Source organism: Vulpes vulpes, chromosome 15 (assembly GCF_048418805.1).
Source record: "Vulpes vulpes isolate BD-2025 chromosome 15, VulVul3, whole genome shotgun sequence".
In the NCBI taxonomy this organism is placed as follows: domain Eukaryota; kingdom Metazoa; phylum Chordata; class Mammalia; order Carnivora; family Canidae; genus Vulpes; species Vulpes vulpes.
The window spans coordinates 8,924,209-8,930,208 of NC_132794.1; positions in this window are offsets into that span (position 1 = coordinate 8,924,209).

A 6,000-nucleotide genomic window follows, 5' to 3' on the forward strand; every position below is an offset into this window, starting at 1 on the left:
ATGAAGGGGGCAGGAAAGTTGTTGGTGTGACAGAGGTCAAGGGACTGGGAAGCCAACATACTGAATGGATCCTGCACATGTTTCGTGACTTCATCAGAGATGAGGACAGTTATGGAGAGGAAGGAGAAGATAACGAGCCTGGTGCTGGCCTCAAGGTGTGTGCCCTGCTGCTCTTGCTGTCCTGAAATTCTTGATTTTAAAATAAGAATCCCTCATCTTCATTTTGCACTGGGCCCTGCAAATTGTGTAGCATGTCACACCCATGAATGAAGGGGTGTGGTGAGATTGGCTTGAAGGAAGTGTGTTAGTCATAGCAATGGAACCTTGAGTTTTTCATGTTAGAATCTCCTGGGGATCTTTAAACACACACACACACACACACACACACACACACACACACACACAAATACAGATGTCTGGCTCCATCCCCGGACATTGTGATTTAACTGGGGTATGACCTAAGCCCTGGGACTTTCGTGGTGATTCCAGTGCGCAGCAAAGGTTGGCAGCCATTGGGTTTTATAGTAGCAAGGTGGGTTGATTGGTTAAAAGTGACATGATCTTAAAAAAAAAAAAAAAGTGACATGATTTGAAAAGAGTTGGTGTTCTCAAAAGAGAAAAGCTGAGAAGAGGTTTGGCACAGGTTATTGCGGTAGACAGAAAAAGCAATGCTCCCAGGGATCTGTGTCCTAATCCCCAGGACCTGGGAATGTTACTTTACATGGCAAAGGGGACTTTTCAGGTGTAATTCAGTCGTGGATCTTGTGATGGGGTGATTACCCTGGATTATTCTGGTGGTCCCAGTGTAATCCCAAGGATCCTTAGTTACATTTTTTTTTATTATTATTTAGTAATCTCTACACTCAATGTGGGGCTTGAACTCACAACCCTGTGACCAATGTGGTGCCATCCCCCCATCCCCACCAGGGTCCTTATTAAAGGGAAACAGGAAGGTCAGAGGCAGAGAAGGAGATGAAAAACAAGAGAAAGGAGAGAGAGAAATTTGAAGATGTTGTACTGCTGGCTCCGAAGACCAAGGAAGGAGCCAGGAACCCAGGAATACAGGCAGCTTGCAGAAGATGGAAAAACCAAGCAAATCCTCCCTTGCCCCTTCCCCAGAGCCTCCAGAAAAAACACAGCTCTGTCGACATTTTGGCTTTAGGACTTACGACCTCCAGAACTGTAAGATGATAAATCTGTGTTGTAAGCCACCGAGTTTGTGGGAATTTGCTATGGCAGCCGCTGGAAACTGATAGAGTTTTCTTAGAGGATTCCCTGCCTCACCTCCAGGATGTCAGGAAAAACATCCTCCACTTGTACCTGGCACAGCATCACACAAAGGATTGACATCATGAACAAGTTCTTTTTTTTAAAAAAAAGATTTTATTTATTTATTCATGAGAGACACACAGAGAGAGGTAGAGACTAGACAGAGGGAGAAGCAGACTCCTTGCAGGGAGCCCGACATGGGACTTGATCCCCCTCCCCGGGATCATGCCCTGAGCCGAAGGCAGACACACAACCGCTGAGCCACCCAGGTGCTCCTCATGAACACATTTTTAAAGCAAAGGACTGGTCTGGGAGGAAAAAATGCTTTGATACCTCTCCTGAGGATTGAGGAAGAATGAGTTAAAGAGAACAAAGCAGCTTGACCTCATCTGTTTTGTGGAAAACTCGACTTGGTTGGTGGGTCTGTGAACAAAAAGCAGAAGCGAAGGACAAACTCCTGGGCCTGATCCAAACTGCCACCCTTTGAATGGCTGCGGGTACCTATTCAGAAGACTTATGGGTTCTGGTGGCGGTGGTGTTTTTACAGCTGTGATTCTTCTTAAATTGCCTTTGTACTCTCACTCAGTGAGGCTACTAAGTCGTGTTTCCTAAGTCATTAGGGTAAGAACCAAAGTTGGTCCCCAGCAACATGGTGTGTCCAATGGTTCTTCTTCAAAAGGCACATTTCATCCAGGGCCTGGGTGTCCACGGCATTCATTCCCCTGCATTCCTCTGGTGAGTATTTGAGCATCAGTTAGGTTCCAAGCATATTTAGGAATGAACAGATGCAGGGCGGGTGGGTTGGGGGGAGCCCCCTATCTTCATGGACCTGCTCTTAGCTTTGCTGCTTACTGGCTGTGTGGTCTTGGGCAAGCCTCGGTTTGGCCCCTTGTAAAATGGGAACAATTTGCAGTGCTTAGGTCTTACGACTGGCATATGGGTGAAATGAGAGTATTGTAAGGGTGCGTGGTGTGGGACTCGCAAGTGAAAACACTTTGGACATGTTTGCTCTTCTGTCCTCCAGCAAGGGGAGGCAGACAGCTAAAACCAGGGCTCATCCATGTGCTTACGCCTCGGACTGAGGTCCTCCTGGATAGCAGGAGTGGCATCGGGAGGTGTCACAACTGCTGACACCGCTTTGCTATAGGCAGATGGCAATGTAGGCGGAGGTGGGAGAGGAGAACCTGCCTCCAGCCTCACCTTAAAGGAAGCCCTGTTGACGCGCTCAGCTTCTCAGAACCTTTGGGATGCTCAAGACAGGCCCGGGCAGGAATGGGGCCCATTGTCTTTCTGGAAGCAAGATTAAGGTCAGATTCCTGAGTCAAATGAAGAAGTCAATACAGTTTGGCAAATTGTCTCCTTCTCCTTCTCCTCTTCCTCCTGCTCTCTGTCCCCATTGCTTCAGCCCCTGGCCTTCCCAGGACTGGACAGTGAAGTGGTTCAGGGGCACAACTGGGATGTTGAGTGTCGGGAGGGCGGTGGGGGTGGGGCATGTGGGGATGGAGAGGCAGATCCTGGTGCACCTCAGTGCCCCCCCCACCTTCCTGTCCTCTGGGCTGTGCCCCTGAGTGTGGACTGTGGGGTCATCCAAGGTCCCGGCAGGGCTTGACCACATGTACAGGAGGCACGACAAACAGGTGTGGGATGGTGCTTCTTCTTCTTCTTCTTCTTCTTCTTCTTCTTCTTCTTCTTCTTCTTCTTCTTTTTAAATCCTATATATTTTTATTTTTGTAAGGAACACGTAACATAAAATCTCACCCCTTAACCATTTGTAAGTGTACAGTGTAACAGTATTAACCACGTGCATATCATGGAACAGGCTTCTAGAACTTTTTCATCTTTCACAACTGAAACTCTATACCCCTTGAACGACAACTCCTGGTCTCCCCTTGCCATCTCCCAGCCCCTTGTAACCACATTCTACTTTGTTTCTACACATTTGACTGCTTTAGGGACCTCATTTAAGTGGCACCAGGCAGTATTTGTCTTTCTAGGATTGGCTTATTGCACTTAGCATAGTGTCCTCGAGGTTCATCTGCGTTACAGAGCATGACAGGGTTCCCTTCTTTTTAAAGGCTGAATAATATTCCATTGTACGTATTCACCACATTTTCTTTATCTGTCAGGGGGCACATACGTTGCTTCCACTCTCGGCTATTGTGAATCACGCTGCAGTGAACATGGGGGCTCACATTATGCTGCTTTCTTGAAGACCTCCAGGGGGTCCTATGGTGTGTTTATGCCTCAGCTGGAATACAAACAGATCTTCAAACCTCCAGTTGAATCTTCTCTCTACTGCCTTATTGTCTTGACCAGGACCAGGCTTAGTGCCACTTGCAGGTGCATTCGGATCTTATTTCTATGAAATTACCCAAGATTAAAAGTATCCTGTCTTTTTGCAGCTCTACTGAGCTGTAACTCACATAGAATTTTTTTAATGACAAGCAGGTGTGGGATGGTGAAAATAGTTTTGGTTTTCTTTGTTTTTCTTTACAGGAAACAGCAACGTTTTTGTTTCTCCCCCCTCCCCAGCTTTGTTGAGGTGTGATGGACAAACAAAAATTGTACAGGTTTGTAAAAAGATATACAGTGTGATGATTTAATATATGTATACATTGTAAAATGACCACCACAGTCAAGTTAATTAACACATCCATCACGTCACATGTAGCTAGTTATTTATTTATTTATTTATTTATTTATTTATTTATTTATGAGAATGAATAAGCCAGGAGAGGGGCAGACCGCATGTGAGAGAATCTCAAGCAGATTCCATGCTGAGCACAGAGCCTGACATAGGGCTCGATCCCATGACCCTGAGATCATGATGTAGTCAAACTCAAGAGTTGGATGCTTACCTGACCGAGCCACCTAGGCACCCCAATAGCCTTTTGTTTTAAAAGCTCTAGCATGTGCAAGGTATTCTGCTAAAGCCTCTGCATTGTATTATCTCATTTACTCCTACATATTATATTTCCCATTTACATTGTTTTGTTGTCTCGTTTACTCCTCACATCAATCTATAAATTAGGTACCATTCTATGCCTATTTTACAGGTGAGGAAACTGAGGTACAGAGTGCAATAAACTTGGCAGATATAGTGTTAAATTCTCTATACCAGTGGCTATCAACCAGCAGTGATTTTGGGGTCCCCATTCCCCTCCCCCCAGGGAACATTTGACAATGTCTGTAGACATTGTTTGGTTGTTACATGATGTTGGGGGTGTTGCTATTGGCATCTAGTGGGTAGAGACCAGGAATGCTGCTACACATCCTACCAGGTACAGGACAGCACTCCTGGTCCTACTCCTGACAAAGAATTACTGAGCTGGAACTGTCCCTGGTGCTCAGGCTGAAAAACCCTGCTGTGTATGAGTGACCTACTTTAATCTCTACCACAACCTTGGTGAGAAAGTTGAGGCTTACAGGGGTGAACTCATCCACACAAGTGCTCAACTGGTTAGGGGGACCTGGGTTTGAAGCTGTGTGTGTGTCTTATTCCTAAGCTAGTGCTTTTAACCACACAGGTAGACCGCTCCAAAGGTGTTGGCACATTACATTTCAGGGGTGGAGAAGAGGCGTGGGATTGGAAAGTCGCATATGGGAGCATCGTTATCAAGATGTGACTATCACAATGGGTGAGCTGTAATTTGGGGTCTCCTGGGGGAGCACAGTGTTGAGCATGGGAGAAGTATGTTCCTGCTTGATGCCAGGGGGAGGGCACATCAGCACTAAACACCTTCTGACAGCAGGAGGACACCCCATAAATGAATGTGGTTGCCAGCTCTTCATTCATTCATCCAGTCCACGTTTATTGAGCATCGACCCTGGGCTTGGTGCTGGTGATATGATGGCAAAGGAGATGGGCCAGTTTGCTGCCCCATTGACCATATATTCAGGTGGGGATATGGACAATATGCCAGCCAACAAGCTCATAGATTAAGCAAATTGTGATTATCATCTTGGAGAAGGGAAAAGGGTGACGTGACAATGGATAAGGGGTTGGTGGGTATTTCACCTGGGGAGTCTGGAAGGCCTTCCTGAGGTGGGACCATGTAGACCACCTTCCAGGAAGACTGGAAGGAGCCAGGGGAAAGTAACTTCAGATGATGGGAATGGTGAGGATAGAGGTCACAAATTTGAAGCCTTCCAGGAATACACAGAGGATAATATATAGGGCTAGTCAAAGTACCGGACTGTGGCTCTGGGCCCCGCGACGACATGGTAAGGAGCTTATACCGGAGTGCACAGTGATGTAGCGCTTCATTCGCTGAGAAGGTCTTGCTGTGAACCAAATGTCAGTAGAAACTAGTCGTATGTTTTAATGATGTAGCTGATCAACGTTCTGGCCCAAGCGTCTCCTCTCCTCACAGACTAGTTACATTTTGTGGAGGGAGCTGGTCTGAGGACCACATGCTGAACAGTCCTGAAGAAGCAGATGCTGGTGGTGTTCCAACCAGGTCCCCTCAGTCTAGCCAGGTGGTCACAGCTTCCTGTGTCTTCCGAAGCATGTTCGCCAGCCCCAGTTGGGCAGCTGGCAGAGCACTGGGAAGTTACACCCCCAGAATGATGCTCAACAGTGAGGGATGGGACATGGTGGGTAAACTCTCCACTTTCCTCACTCTGAGCTGGATTGACTTGGGGGCGTGTCCACACAGAGGGTGGCCCAGCCCAGCTGAGCCCCAGTTGTTCACAGAGCTAATCCACTCGTTAATGTCCCCTTGTTACACT